This window comes from Bos javanicus, chromosome 9, assembly GCF_032452875.1.
Source record: "Bos javanicus breed banteng chromosome 9, ARS-OSU_banteng_1.0, whole genome shotgun sequence".
Lineage (NCBI taxonomy): Eukaryota > Metazoa > Chordata > Mammalia > Artiodactyla > Bovidae > Bos > Bos javanicus.
The window spans coordinates 56,609,229-56,616,946 of NC_083876.1; the positions used below are offsets into that span (position 1 = coordinate 56,609,229).

The window sequence follows — 7,718 nt, forward strand, 5'->3', positions numbered from 1 at the left end:
ACCTTGAGACAACACTTGTCAAAATCTAGAGACATCATTGAAATTTCTTCAGTCGTCCCACTAATATCCTTTTTCTTGTCCAGAACCCAATCAGGACCACATATTGCATTTATATGTCATGTTTCTTTAGACCACTTTATCTGGGACAATTCCTTGTTTTTATCTGCTGTGATCTTGAATCTTTTGAACAATATCAGTAAGTTATCTCACAGAAATCTCATGATTTAAGGTTGTCTGATGGAGATCAGCCCTGGGATTTCTTTGGTAGGAATGATGCTAAAGCTGAAACTCCAGTACTTTGGCCACCTCATGCGAAGAGTTGACTCATTGGAAAAGACTCTGATGCTGGGAGGGATTGGGGGCAGGAGAAGAAGGGGACGACGGAGGATGAAATGGCTGGATGGCATCACTGACTCGATGGGCGTGAGTCTGAGTGAACTCCGGGAGTTGGTGATGGACAGGGAGGCCTGGCGTGCTGTGATTCATGGGGTCGCAAAGAGTCGGACACGACTGAGCGACTGAACTGAACTGATGGTCAGATTATATATTTGGGGAAGTATATCACAGAAGTGATGTTTTGTCTTTGGTGTATCTTATCAGGAAGCTCAAGTTATTGATATAGTTCATTGCTGGCAAATTAACCTCTTTCACTCAAGTAAGATCTGCTGCTGCTGCTGCTGCTAAGTCGCTTCAGTCGTGTCCGACTCTGCGACCCCATAGACGGGAGCCCACCACTCTCCCCCGTCCCTGGGATTCTCTAGGCAAGAATACTGGAGTGGGCCGCCGTTTCCTTCTCCAATGCGTGAAAGGGAAAAGTGAAAGTGAAGTCACTCAGTCGTGTCCGACTCTTAGCGACCCCATGGACTGCAGCCTACCAGGCTCCGCCTTCCATGGGATTTTCCAGGCAAGAGTACTGGAGTGGGGTGCCATTGCCTTCTCCAAAGATCTGCTAGGCCTTTCCATTAAAAAGTAATCATTTCCCCTTTTGTTCTTATAATTATCTGATGGAAACATACTTGAGATTATGTCAATACCCCATTTCCATCATACTTTCACCCACTAACTTTAGCACCCATTGATAATTCTTGCCCCAAATAGTTATACCTACAGTCTTCAACAAATTTCAATTTTCTTTTTCCATAATTTCTTCTACAATTAATTTGAATTGTCATTTTTCTCTCATTTATTTATTCATATATATATATATATGGATATATGTATACATGCATATATAGGTACATTCATTATGAACTCATGGATTTTTTTTTTTATGTTTTATAATCCATTACTATTGTCACTTATTTTCTTGCTCTAATTGTACCAGATATTTGGCCACTGGTGCATGTTCCAATAATCTTTTGAGCACTTCCTTACTTTATACCACCATAAGATGTTCCTTTACTTTAATGTACTTTCCATTTTCTGGAATCTGCCGTTTTTCCTGAGAGTTCTGGTTCCATTGGTTGTAAACTACCATTCAGAAACCAAAAAGCATGTCAATTGCTACTTCATTTTGTTTCCAGACCCTTTCAGTAGACAGAGCTAGAAAATACATATATGTTATACACACACATATTTATCTCCATATGTGTGTATATCCTATTTGTTCACCTAAGTATATTAAACCCGAATTTATACTGATATTTCTAATTCTACTTCAACAACTTCTAGTCTCCTTTCCTTAATTCTAACTCCTTTTCTCAACAATAAGAAACCTGACACTTACTACCCACACTGTTTTCTTATTTGCTCAGTTAAAAATACAGTCTCTCAATTATCAACTCATTTTCCTAGTAGAAATGCTAGTTATGTAAAGTTGTTTTTGTCTGTTTTTAGATTAATCAAAATATTGTTTTGCAAGTTCCTTATATTCTTTTTTTTCTCTCCATCCCTTCAATAAATTTATGTTATTCATTTGTAACACTATTAAGTTAATTTATACTCTTTGTATTATATTTTAGGTTCCCTCCCCAAATCTTGTTTTCTTTAATTAAAAATAATTTGGAGTATTTTAACTCAGAAAGACTCATATTTGGCTTTGAGTTCTGTTGTTGCCATGATGAAATTTTTAACTTTGAACCATAGGCCCCCTTTTGTGCACTGGACACTCAAATTATGTAGTGGGGCCTGTGTCCTAATGAAGATATCAATATACTCTTACTAATAGTTTCCATGTCCACCTGTTACAACACCTCAAAATAATTCAAATATCTTTCACTATCCCTTACTTGTCATCCACTTCTCCTTTTTCAAGGAAAGTTTACTGTTGAGTTATTAATTCCATTACCTCCTAGTTCTCAGGAAATATTTTTTGTATACTTCATTAATTATTTCATCTTTAACTTCTTCAGACATAGTCATATGTCTGAAACATAGTGAGCTAAAAAACTATCCTTACTTGATAACTCACCAAGCTCAAACTGTGTTTATTTAAATCAGATACCCCAAGAATGCTTTCATTTTCTTTCTACTCACACTACTCCTTAAAAGTTTACCTAGGAATAAATCTAGCTTAGAAAGCAAAATATATACACTCAGAAAACTACAAAACACTGATATAAGGAACCAAAGTGAACACAAACATGTGGAAAAATACCATGTTCTTGGATTGGAAGAATCAACATAATGAAAATGAGTATACTTCCTAAAGCAATCTACAAATTCAATGCAATTCCTATCAAATTACCAATGGCATTCTTCACAGAATTGAAACAAGAAAAACTTCCATTTTGTATAGAAATACAAAAGAAACTGAATAGCCAAAATAATCTTGAGAAAGAAAAATGGAGCTGGAGTTTTTCTTTCTCAAGATTATTTTGGCTATTCAGTTTCTTTTGTATTTCTATACAAAATGGAAGTTTTTCTTGTTTCAATTCTGTGAAGAAGGACTTCAGACTATACTACAAAGCCACAGTAATCAAAATAGTATGGTCCTGGAACAGAGAAAGAAATATAGACGAATGGTACAGGATAGAAAGCCCAGAAATAAACCTATGCACATATGGTCACATAAACTATGACAAAGGAGGTAAGAATATAAAATGAAGCAAAGACAGCTTCTTCAACAAGTGGTGCTGGGAAAACTGGACAGCTACATGTAAAAGAATGAAATTAGAACACTACCTAACATGATACACAAAAATAAACTTGAAATTGATGAAAGACCTAAATAGGAGACTGGACAATATAAGACTGTTAGAGGAAAACATAGGAAAAGCACTCTTTGACATAAATCACAGCAAGATCTTTTTGACCCACTTCCTAAAATAATGAAAATAAAAGCAAAATAAACAATTGGGACCTAATTAAACTTAGGAGCTTTTGCACAGCAAAGTAAGTAAGTAAGTGAAGTCACTCAGTCGTGTCCGACTCTTTGCGACCCCATGGACTCTAGCCTACCAGGCTCCTCTTTCCATGGGGTTTTCCAGGCAATAGTACTGGAGTGGATTGCCATTTCCTTCTCCAGTTTGCACAGCAAAGGAAACCACAAACAAGATGAAAAGACAATCCTCAAATGGGAGAAAATATTTTCAAATGAAGCAACAAATGTTAATCTCAAAAATATCCAAATAGCTTATGGACTTTAATACCAAAAAACAAACAATCCAATCAAAAAAAATGGGTGTAAGGCCTGAACAGATATCTCTCTAAAGAAAACATGCAGATGGCCAAGAAGCACATGAGAAGATGCTCAACATCACTATTAGAGAAATCAAAATCAAAACTACAAAGGTATCACCTCACACTGACCAGAATGGCCATCCACACAAAAAAAATCTACAAACAATACAGGAGAGGATTGGTGAAAAGGGAACCCTTTTATTCTGCTGTTGGGAAGGTAAATTGATACAGACCATGGATCATGGAAAAAGGAAGAGAGTTCCAGAAAAACATCTATTTCTGCTTTATTGACTATGCCAAAGCCTTTGACTGTGTGGATCACAATAAACTGTGGAAAACTCTTCAAGAGAACCTGCCTCTTGAGAAACCTGTATGCTGGTCAGGAAGCAACAGTTAGAACTGGACATGGAACAACAGACTGGTTCCAAATATGAAAAGGAGTACGTCAAGGCTGTATATTGTCACCCTGCTTATTTAACTTCTATGCGGAGTACATCATGAGAAACGCTGGGCTGGAAGAAGCACAAGCTGGAATCAAGATTGCTGGGAGAAATATCAATAACCTCAGATATGCAGATGACACCACCCTTATGGCAGAAAGTGAAGAGGAACTAAAAAGCCTCTTGATGAAGGTGAAAGAGGAGAGTGAAAAAGTTGGCTTAAAACTCAACATTCAGAAGACGAAGATCATGGCATCTGGTCCCATCACTTCATGGGAAATAGATAGGGAAACACTGGAAACAGTGTCAGACTTTATTTTGGGGGGCTCCAAAATCACTGCAAATGGTGACTGCAGCCATGAAATTAAAAGACGCTCGTTCCTTGGAAGAAAAGTTATGACCAACCTAGATAGCATATTGAAAAGCAGATAGGGAAACACTGGAAACAGTGTCAGACTTTATTTTTGGGGCTCCAAAATCACTGCAAATGGTGACTGCAGCCATGAAATTAAAAGACGCTTACTCCTTGGAAGGAAAGTTATGACCAACCGAGATAGCATATTGAAAAGCATATGAAAACATTACTTTGCCAACAAAGGTTCGTCTAGTCAAGGCTATGGTTTTTCCAGTAGTCATGTATGGATGTGAGAGTTGGACTGTGAAAAAAGCTGAGCGCCAAAGAATTGATGCTTTTGAACTGTGGTGTTGGAGAAGACTCTTGAAAGAGTCCCTTGGACTGCAAGGAGATCCAACCAGTCCATCCTAAAGGAGATCAGTCTTGGGATTTCTTTGGAAGGAATGATGCTAAAGCTGAAGCTCCAGTACTTATCATGGCCAGTACTTTGGCCACCTTATGTGAAGAGTTGACTCATTGGAGAAGACTCTGATGCTGGGAGGGATTGGGGGCAGGAGGAGAAGGGGACGACAGATGATGAGATGGCTGGATGGCATCACCTACTCGATGGACATGAGTTTGAGTGAACTCTGGGAGTTGGTGATGGACAGGGAGGCCTGGCATGCTGCAATTCATGGGGTTGCAAAGAATCAGACATGTCTGAGTGACTGAACTGAACTGATACAAAGAACAGTATGGAGGTTCCTTAAGCCTGGGAACCTGCGGCCTAACAGGCATGTGGCCAATATAGTGCAGAGACTCTGAGAGGTTAAGGTGAGCCCAGAGGTGGAGCAAGAGAGAAATCTCTGTGTTCACCATGGAGAGAAACTCCACCTCTTCTGTGAGCAGGATGGGAAGGTCATTTGTTGGCTTTGCGAGTGATCTCAGGAGCACCGAGGTTACAACACATTCCTCATGGAGGAGATTGTGCCAGAGTACCAGAAAAAGCTCCAATCATGTCTGCAGAGGCTGAAGGGGAAAAAACAGGAAGCTGAGGAGTTGGAAATTAAAGTCAGAGAAGAGATGTCTACTTGGAAAATTCAAATACAAAATGAGATACAAAATGTCCAGGGAAAGTTTACACAACTAAGACAAATCCTGGACAATGAGGAGATTAAGGAACTGAGAAAACTGAAGGATGAGTTGGGAGTTATTCTCAAAGAGCTGGCAGGATCTAAGAATGATCTGGTCCAAGAGAAGCTATTGGTGAGCAATCTCATCTCAGATGTGGAGCGCCATTTGCAGGGATCAACAGTGGAGCTGCTGCAGGATGCGAATGTTATCATGAAAAGGAGTGAAACCTTGGCTCTGAAGAAGCCAAAATCTTTCCCCAGGGAACAGAGGAGAGTGTTTCGAGCTCCTGATCTGAGAGAGATACTGCATGTGTTTAATGAGCTGACAGATGTGCAACGCTACTGGGTTCAGGTGACCCTGAATTCTCCCAAGTGTGCAAATGTTGTCATTTCTCCGGATCAGACACAAGTTAGATATGCATCCAGTGACCAAGGCTATAATGCATACTTGAATTATAATTATGAAACTTTTGGTGTCCTGGGCTCCCCAGTTATCACATCAGGGAGACATTACTGGGAGGTAGACGTGTCAAAGAAAAGTGCCTGGATCCTGGGGGTATGTGGTGAAAAATGTGAAAATACCATGATAGTACCATCAGTATTTGGAAATTGAGGAAATGGAAATTATCCAATTGGTTTTTCAGGATATAAACCTAAAAATAGAAATTGTGGAAATTGTCACAATGTTTATTCAAGATATCAACCTAAAAATGGCTATTGGGTCATAGGGTTAAAACATGATTCTGTATATAATGCCTTTGAGTCTTCCTTCTCAGGTCCTGTGATTTTAAGCCTGTCCCTGAGTGTTTCTCCCCATCGTGTTGGGGTTTTCCTAGACTATGAGGCTCACACTGTCTTATTTCTCAATGTCACCAACCATGGGTTTCCCATTTATACATTCTCTTCATGTTCCTTTCCTCAGAACATAGTTCCATATTTCAATCCTATGAACTGTGGTGCCCCCATGACTCTGTTCTCACCAAGCCGTTGAGTCTTCTTACATTCACACTCACTCCTCTATAGTGCCTCTTACTGTAGGTGCATCTGACACACCTGTGCTTATCTGCAACATTCTTACCCTTTTTCCTTGCTGCCTCTCTATTTTTTTTCCATTTGAACATCCTTCATTCATTAGGAGGGTGAACAATTTCCCTTGTGTCATATTTTCCCCAATATCATGTATGTGTTAGAAAATCTTAATTTTCCATACTCCATGGTAAAATGATGGATGCCCCATAAAGAAAGAGCAGTATTGATGTAACACCTTTGCCAAATTTTACAATCTCATTTACTCTGCCACTGACTGAGAAAATGATAGAAAGCTTTTCAAAAACATTTGTATATTAGACCTAGTATAGGAGTCCTTCACTAAAGAGTGAGTGCTGAGCTGTGTCTCAGTTTATCCATGATGCCAATATTCATTAAGAAATTGAGGAAAAAATATCATGAATGATATGTATTAAGAATTAAAGTTTTGTGTTCAGAGTGTCTAAGTTCAAGCCCTGTCTCTACATATTAGAAGTGTAAACTTGAATAGCATATTTAAGTGATATGTTTATTTTCTTAAAATAATCTTGTTATAAAATTGTACCATACACAAGATCATTGTGAAAAAATAAACACAACTAAGTATAAAGCATAAAAAAAAAAACACACACTAAACAGAGAACTATCATATGACCCAGCAATCCCACTACTGTGCATATACCCTGATAAAACCATAATTCAAAAAAACACATGGACTCCAATGTTCGCTGCAGCACTATTTACAATAGTTAGGACATGGAAGCAGCCAGATGTCCATCAACAGATGAATGGATAAAGAAGATATGGGGTGTGTGTGTGTGTGTGATGGAATATTGCTTGCTTGCTTGCTAAGTCGCTTTAGTCGTGTCTGACTCTGTGAGACCCCATAGATGGCAGCCCACCAGGCTCCCCCATCCCTGGGATTCTCCAGGCAAGAATACTGGAGTGGGTTGCCATTTCTTTCTCCAATGCATGCAACTTTAAAGTCAAAGTGAAGTCGCTCAGTCATGTCCGACTCTTAGCAACCCCATGGACTGCAGCCTACCAGGCTCTTCTGTCCATGGGATTTTCCAGGCAAGAGTACTGGAGTGGGGTGCCATTGCCTTCTCCAGTGATGGAATATTACTCAGCCATAAAAAGGGAATGAAATTGAGTTACTTTAAG

General features: G+C 39.0%; 1 pseudogene; it reads left to right on the top strand.

The window, feature by feature from the left end:
- The first annotated feature begins 3,754 nt into the window (after positions 1 to 3,754).
- On the top strand, positions 3,755 to 6,950 carry LOC133254345 (tripartite motif-containing protein 5-like; annotated as a pseudogene).
- The last annotated feature ends 768 nt before the right edge of the window (positions 6,951 to 7,718 follow it).